The 5,815-nt window shown below is 34.2% G+C and overlaps 1 long non-coding RNA gene across 1 annotated transcript; it reads left to right on the top strand.

The window, feature by feature from the left end:
• Window positions 1–285: 285 nt before the first annotated feature.
• LOC111083730 lies at window positions 286–4,374 on the top strand. Its single transcript, XR_002609212.1, has 2 exons — window positions 286–514; window positions 4,057–4,374. It is a non-coding gene; the product is annotated as an uncharacterized LOC111083730 (long non-coding RNA).
• The last annotated feature ends 1,441 nt before the right edge of the window (window positions 4,375–5,815 follow it).

The following is a 5,815-nucleotide window of genomic DNA, read 5'->3' on the forward strand; positions in this document are numbered from 1 at the left end:
GTCGATGTGGAAGCTCCAAAGTTCACGGTTTCACTGTTTAACATCTATATACTCCAGATAAATTATAGAATATATAATTATCTTACAGTTGTCGATGTGGAAGCTCCAAAGTTCACGGTTTCACTGTTTAACATCTATATACTCCAGATAAATTATAGAATATATAATTATCTTACAGTTGTCGATGTGGAAGCTCCAAAGTTCACGGTTTCACTGTTCAACATCTATACACTCCAGATAAATTATAGAATATATAATTATCTTACAGTTGATGGTGTGGAAGCTCCAAAGTTCACGGTTTCACTGTTTAACATCTATATACTCCAGATAAATTATAGAATATATAATTATCTTACAGTTGACGATGTGGAAGCTCCAAAATTCACGGTTCCACTGTTTAACATCTACAGTGTTTCCGAGCAAAAACATGTACGCTTCGAGGCAAGGGTGGAACCAAGTAATGACCCAAATCTTAAAATAGAATGTTTTAAAGATGGACAACCTCTTCAAACAGGTATGTCGTGATTTGATTTTCTAGGATGTTGATTTGAAAAAAATGGTCTTAATATTCGAATGGCCAATCCTAGATTTTATTCCATTTTCAGTGTTTTTAAGGCACGTACTCTATAAGTAATAGACATTTCTTTAATTTTCCTTTTCCTGTAACATTATTAACATAAAACATATTAACACCTGATCTAAAACTGGACATAAAATGGTTCTTGTTGTTTGTTTTTTAATAGTATTTTAGGCTAGTCTGTTTGTTTGTAGTTAAGCACAAAGCTACACAACGGGCTATCTGTGCTCTGCCCACCACGGGAATCGAAACCCGATTTCTAGCGTTGTAAGTCCGCACACATCCCGCTGTGCCACTGGGAGGAGGGGCAGGCTGGTCTGTGTCCATACATTTTAAACTAAGGTAGGTGAAGCTAATTAACGGTTATATTGTCAAAGTTCGATAAATCTAAATATCCCCCCTAGCTCTTCTCTTTTTAGAGACCCCAGTGTCATAGAGGTAAGACTGCAGGTTTCGATACCCGTGGTGGGAACATCATAGATAGCTCATTGTGTGGCTTTGTACTTAACTACAAATATACAAATAAATATTTTTTTTTCATTCATATATATATAATGTATCTGAAACACGTTGCTGACTGTTACACCACTTTGTTTAATAAATGAAAGGTACCCACTATCTAAACATTTACCAAACCTCATCGTTATAGCATCAATTCGAAGAGTTTCCAACAAGCTAAACATCACTAGACATTTACCAAACCTAATCGTCATAGCACAAAGTCGAAGAGTTTCCAACAAACTAAAAGTCCCTAAACATTTTCCAAACCTCATCGTCATAGGTTTAACTTGTTGGAAACTCTTCGACTTTGTGTGCTATGACGATGAGGTTTGGTAAATGTCTAGTGATAGCTTGTTGGAAACTCTTCGAATTGAAGCTTGTTGGAAACTCTTCGAATTGATGCTATGACGATGAGGTTTGGTAAATGTCTAGTGATGTTTTTGTTGGAAACTCTTCGACTTGGTGCTATGACGATGTGGTTTGTTAACTGTTTAGGGACTTTTACGTTTGTTTAGCAGTTTCCTGTTGTTTTTTTGGGGCGATGGTGTCAGTTAATTCTGATGTTTCGAAGCTCTTCCAGTCAATACTATGGCGGTGAATTTTAGTACATATTAATGATATGTAACCTGTTGGGAAATGTTCGAGAAGGTGAAGTTTGGTATATGTATCTAGTGATGTTTAGCAAAAAAAGTTGTGTGTTGTTTCAAAGGCAGATACGTTTGTGTTTAAATGTACATATTTTCTAACCTCTTCAACCACTGAATGTACAAGTCCTACATACCTATACGTACTATTATCTGGTACTTAATGTTCCGAACTTACCATACAAAAATGATTTTTTTTTCTACTGTATAATAAACCTTTACGCTGGACAAAACTGCTAAAATTTCCACCTTATCTGTTGCAGCAATTCAGAAAGATCCATGTCGAACTAATGGCTAGCTCTGGCGTTATTTCTGTCTTTGCTATTAGCTATTAGGGCATCTCCCACTTAATTATTATCTCTGATGTTATCCCACTCTCTGCCATAATTCTGACAGCACATCCCACTCCAGTTAACGAGTAGTTTTTATACAAATTTTTATCAAAGTAGCTGCTATCGAAGGAGAACAAGAGCTCTTCCAAATCAACTCATCGTCTGCAAATTGTGATGTTAAACCAAAATACATACATGCATGATAGAGCGAACTGCCCCTCCCTTTGGAACACCCACCTCGGGAGTAAAGTACTCCAGGAGGTACTTTCTACATTCACTCTGTATTTTCTAATAAGATATAAAATCAGTGAACAACACCTGTTGGTAATTGTTTTAACTTATATCTTAAACTGTTATGCCATATAGTGTCTAATTCTTTCTCTGTATCTAGAGAGTAGGCGACAGTGCATTTCTTATGATTAGAACTATCTATCGGTTTCAGTTAATCTAACCAAATGATCCGCTGTTTGCCGAAGCTTTCTGAAACCATTTTGAACTTCGGGTAATTTTCACGTGATCTTCAGAAAAGTGGAGATCCTATTGGTAATAATTATTTCTAAAATTTTGCCTAAACAACTAGTCAGACTGATTGGTCGTTAGCTTCCTGTAGAAACATAAGAACATTTGCTTGCTTCCAAGAGGCTGGAATGTAACCAGAACTGAGGGATAAATTATATAATGCTCTTAGATGGTCAAACAATTTCCGAGTGCTTTTTTTGGTTTGTATTCCATCTTTACCTGGAACTTCGTAAAGTTTTGTGGATTTGTTGTAACTACTGGGAAATTTGGTGTGTATATGTTTATTTTGTTCTATATACTTGTTTACTGCGTGTCTATGGTTTTCCTCAATTGTTTTTTTAAAACTTCGTTTTTTTTTCGTTTGTAAATGCCATTTCATGATGCAAGGTTGGAGAAATTTTATACCTATTTTGGTTATTTGTAAAACGTTTCATGTGTGACCAAAAGTTTTTAGGGTTGTGTGTTCATTCATTTTGATGTATGGATCTCTTGTATTGGCTTTTCAGATGACGACGTTCGTTTATCATTTGGGTGTAAGGTTTCCATGTATTTTGATAGAGTATCGCTTTTGTTTTAGTATTGTCTGTTCTGCAGCTTTGGCAATTCACTCAGTAATTGGTTGAAAATAATTATCAATGCCAGATGGTTTCTCTGCTAGATTTATTGTTGTTTCTGGAAATAATTGGTCTAGGAAGTTTGCATATTCTTCCCAATGACGGGAGAACAGGCAGGAATAATGTTGATGCCAAATTTCATTTCGCAAGCAGGATACTCTACACTAAACTGTTAGTAATTAATCACACTACCATTTCAAAATGTGACGTAACTTAAAGGAAAATAAAATGTAGATTTACCGTATGTTTTTTGTTGAGTGACTCTCAACATGACTGAAATACTCAACAATTACTTTTCTCGGTGGGTGGTACAAGTAGCTCAGAGCTTTGGCTCTGACTGAAACCAAGAGTGCAACACATTTAACCTTTTTAAAGTCCATGAAATAATTTAAATTTATAGATTAACTTAAACTTTTCCCGTCACTGGGGACGGGTACTTTTCCTTGTTGTATTATAAATAAATCAATTAAATGTATATTTTATAAAGGTTTCATAATTATCATTCCATATATTTTAAATGTCTCACGTGTTCTAGATTTAGTGAACTTTATGAGGTATTAATGCAAAGTCAAAGGTGGCGTAATATCGAACACCAGGTTTTTGAGCCGTGTATTACAATAATATACAAATAAATATTAAAATAAAACCTGATTATTAGTTATTAATCATGAAATTTACATTGTCTTTGTATTATTGGATAGTTTATTTTCTCGCCAAAACATTTGTCCAAACTGTCAAAGATAATTATTATACAAATTGGTTATTTCTATTTTCATACATCTGTAAGGAATATCAAATATATTCCACACATAACTGTCGATTTAGTTTCAATTCAACGCTAAATCCAAATATCTTAACATCTGTATTAGGTTCCCGTATAACCATCAGCGTTAACTCTGGCTTAGTGGTGTTAAACATAGATTCTGTTATCCTGGAAGACAGTGGAACATACGTTTGCAAAGCTTCCAATTCGGCGGGAAGAGCATCTACCGAGGGTATCTTGTCTGTTACGCCCATTTAACATTGTTTTTTTTACCACGTAACAATGTCTATTACCACGAGAACCCTACCATTTCTAAGTAACAGTCGTTACTATCATGTACACTCTTGTCAGTTATTTTACATTATCAGTGTATGTTACCACGTGAACCCTAATGTAAGTGTAATAAAATTAATTTTATCATGTTTATCCTGTCATGTCACTCATTTAAGTTTGTGGTTAGATTATGATAAAAAAAATCTAAAGATATAGGTAAGAAAAAAACTAACGTATTTCTTTAAAGTTAGAGAATATTTTTGTAAAATAAATATCGGTGAGAGTAAAGTGTCTTATGTTATTACATGAACAGTACTGTTTAGAAACATCATCAGACTTACCCAATTTTTACGACAATCTAAGTGTTCTATAACCTCGACTGCTTGAAAACTCGTATTCTCTTCAGTCACTTTGGTTATAAAATGATCGAGTCTTATCAACTAACATAAAAATTAAGTAGTTTAGCTGTACAGCAGAACCCTCTAGATATTAAATTAGCCGACGAATTTACATTTTATATGTTGTTAATCACGAAGATGCACAATGAGGATCGAATCCCGAACTTAAGCGTTTTCATTTCTCAAGTTTACCGCTAATCCACCGGCGTGGGGGGATGAAAGAAAGGGACTACTGATATCAAAAACAAAAACTAAATATGAACTTTTCATGCCACCTCGAGAAACAATTGTTTTTATGTATGAATGGAAATAAAAATATATCTTCAAGAAATAACGGTTACTTCGTCAACTGGGACATTAAAAAAAATCTACAGTAAGATTAGTCGTAACTCTAAAATAACAAAGTACTCGTCAACTGGGACAATAAAAAAATCTACAGTAAGATTAGTCGTAACTCTAAAATAACGGTTACTTCGTCAACTGGGACAATAAAAAAATCTACAGTAAGATTAGTCGTAACTCTAAAATAACAAAGTACTCGTCAACTGGGACAATAAAAAAATCTACAGTAAGATTAGTCGTAGTTTTAAACTGTACAAAAAAAAATCAAGATTACAATGTTCAAATCAATATTATAAATAATTATTTGCACACGGTTTAGTTACCTACAAATGTAAAAGATGACTAAAACAGTTACAACTATTAGAAAATTTTGTTTTCCAAAATATAAGAAACTGTTTAGTTTGTCGAATGTGGATTTAGTAAAAAACAACGTTCTTGTCGACGTAAAATCCGGTTTCTTTATTTTTTCAATATTTTAAATGGTTAACATTCTAAATATCAATCCAATTAGTGTTCAAAACGTTTACACACTGACATTATAAATGCAGAAAACATGATATTTCGTGGAGAGAGATAAACGGAAACAACCGATACGAAGATCTACACAAGCAGTCCCCCCACGTGAAGTCAAACAGAAATAACAGATACGAAGATCTACAAAGGCAGTTCCCCCACGTGAAGTCAAGTACGAATTTGAAAGTGGCATAGCAGAAAAAAGTATTGTTTGTTTATATTTCGCGGAAAGCTACACGAAGGCTATCTGCACTTGCCCTCCCTAATTTAGCAGTGTAAGACTAGAGGAAAGGCAGCTAGTCATCACCATCCACCGCCAACTCTTTTACCAACGAATAG

The sequence above is a fragment of the Limulus polyphemus genome, unplaced genomic scaffold, assembly GCF_000517525.1.
Source record: "Limulus polyphemus unplaced genomic scaffold, Limulus_polyphemus-2.1.2 Scaffold10920, whole genome shotgun sequence".
Classification (NCBI taxonomy): domain Eukaryota; kingdom Metazoa; phylum Arthropoda; class Merostomata; order Xiphosura; family Limulidae; genus Limulus; species Limulus polyphemus.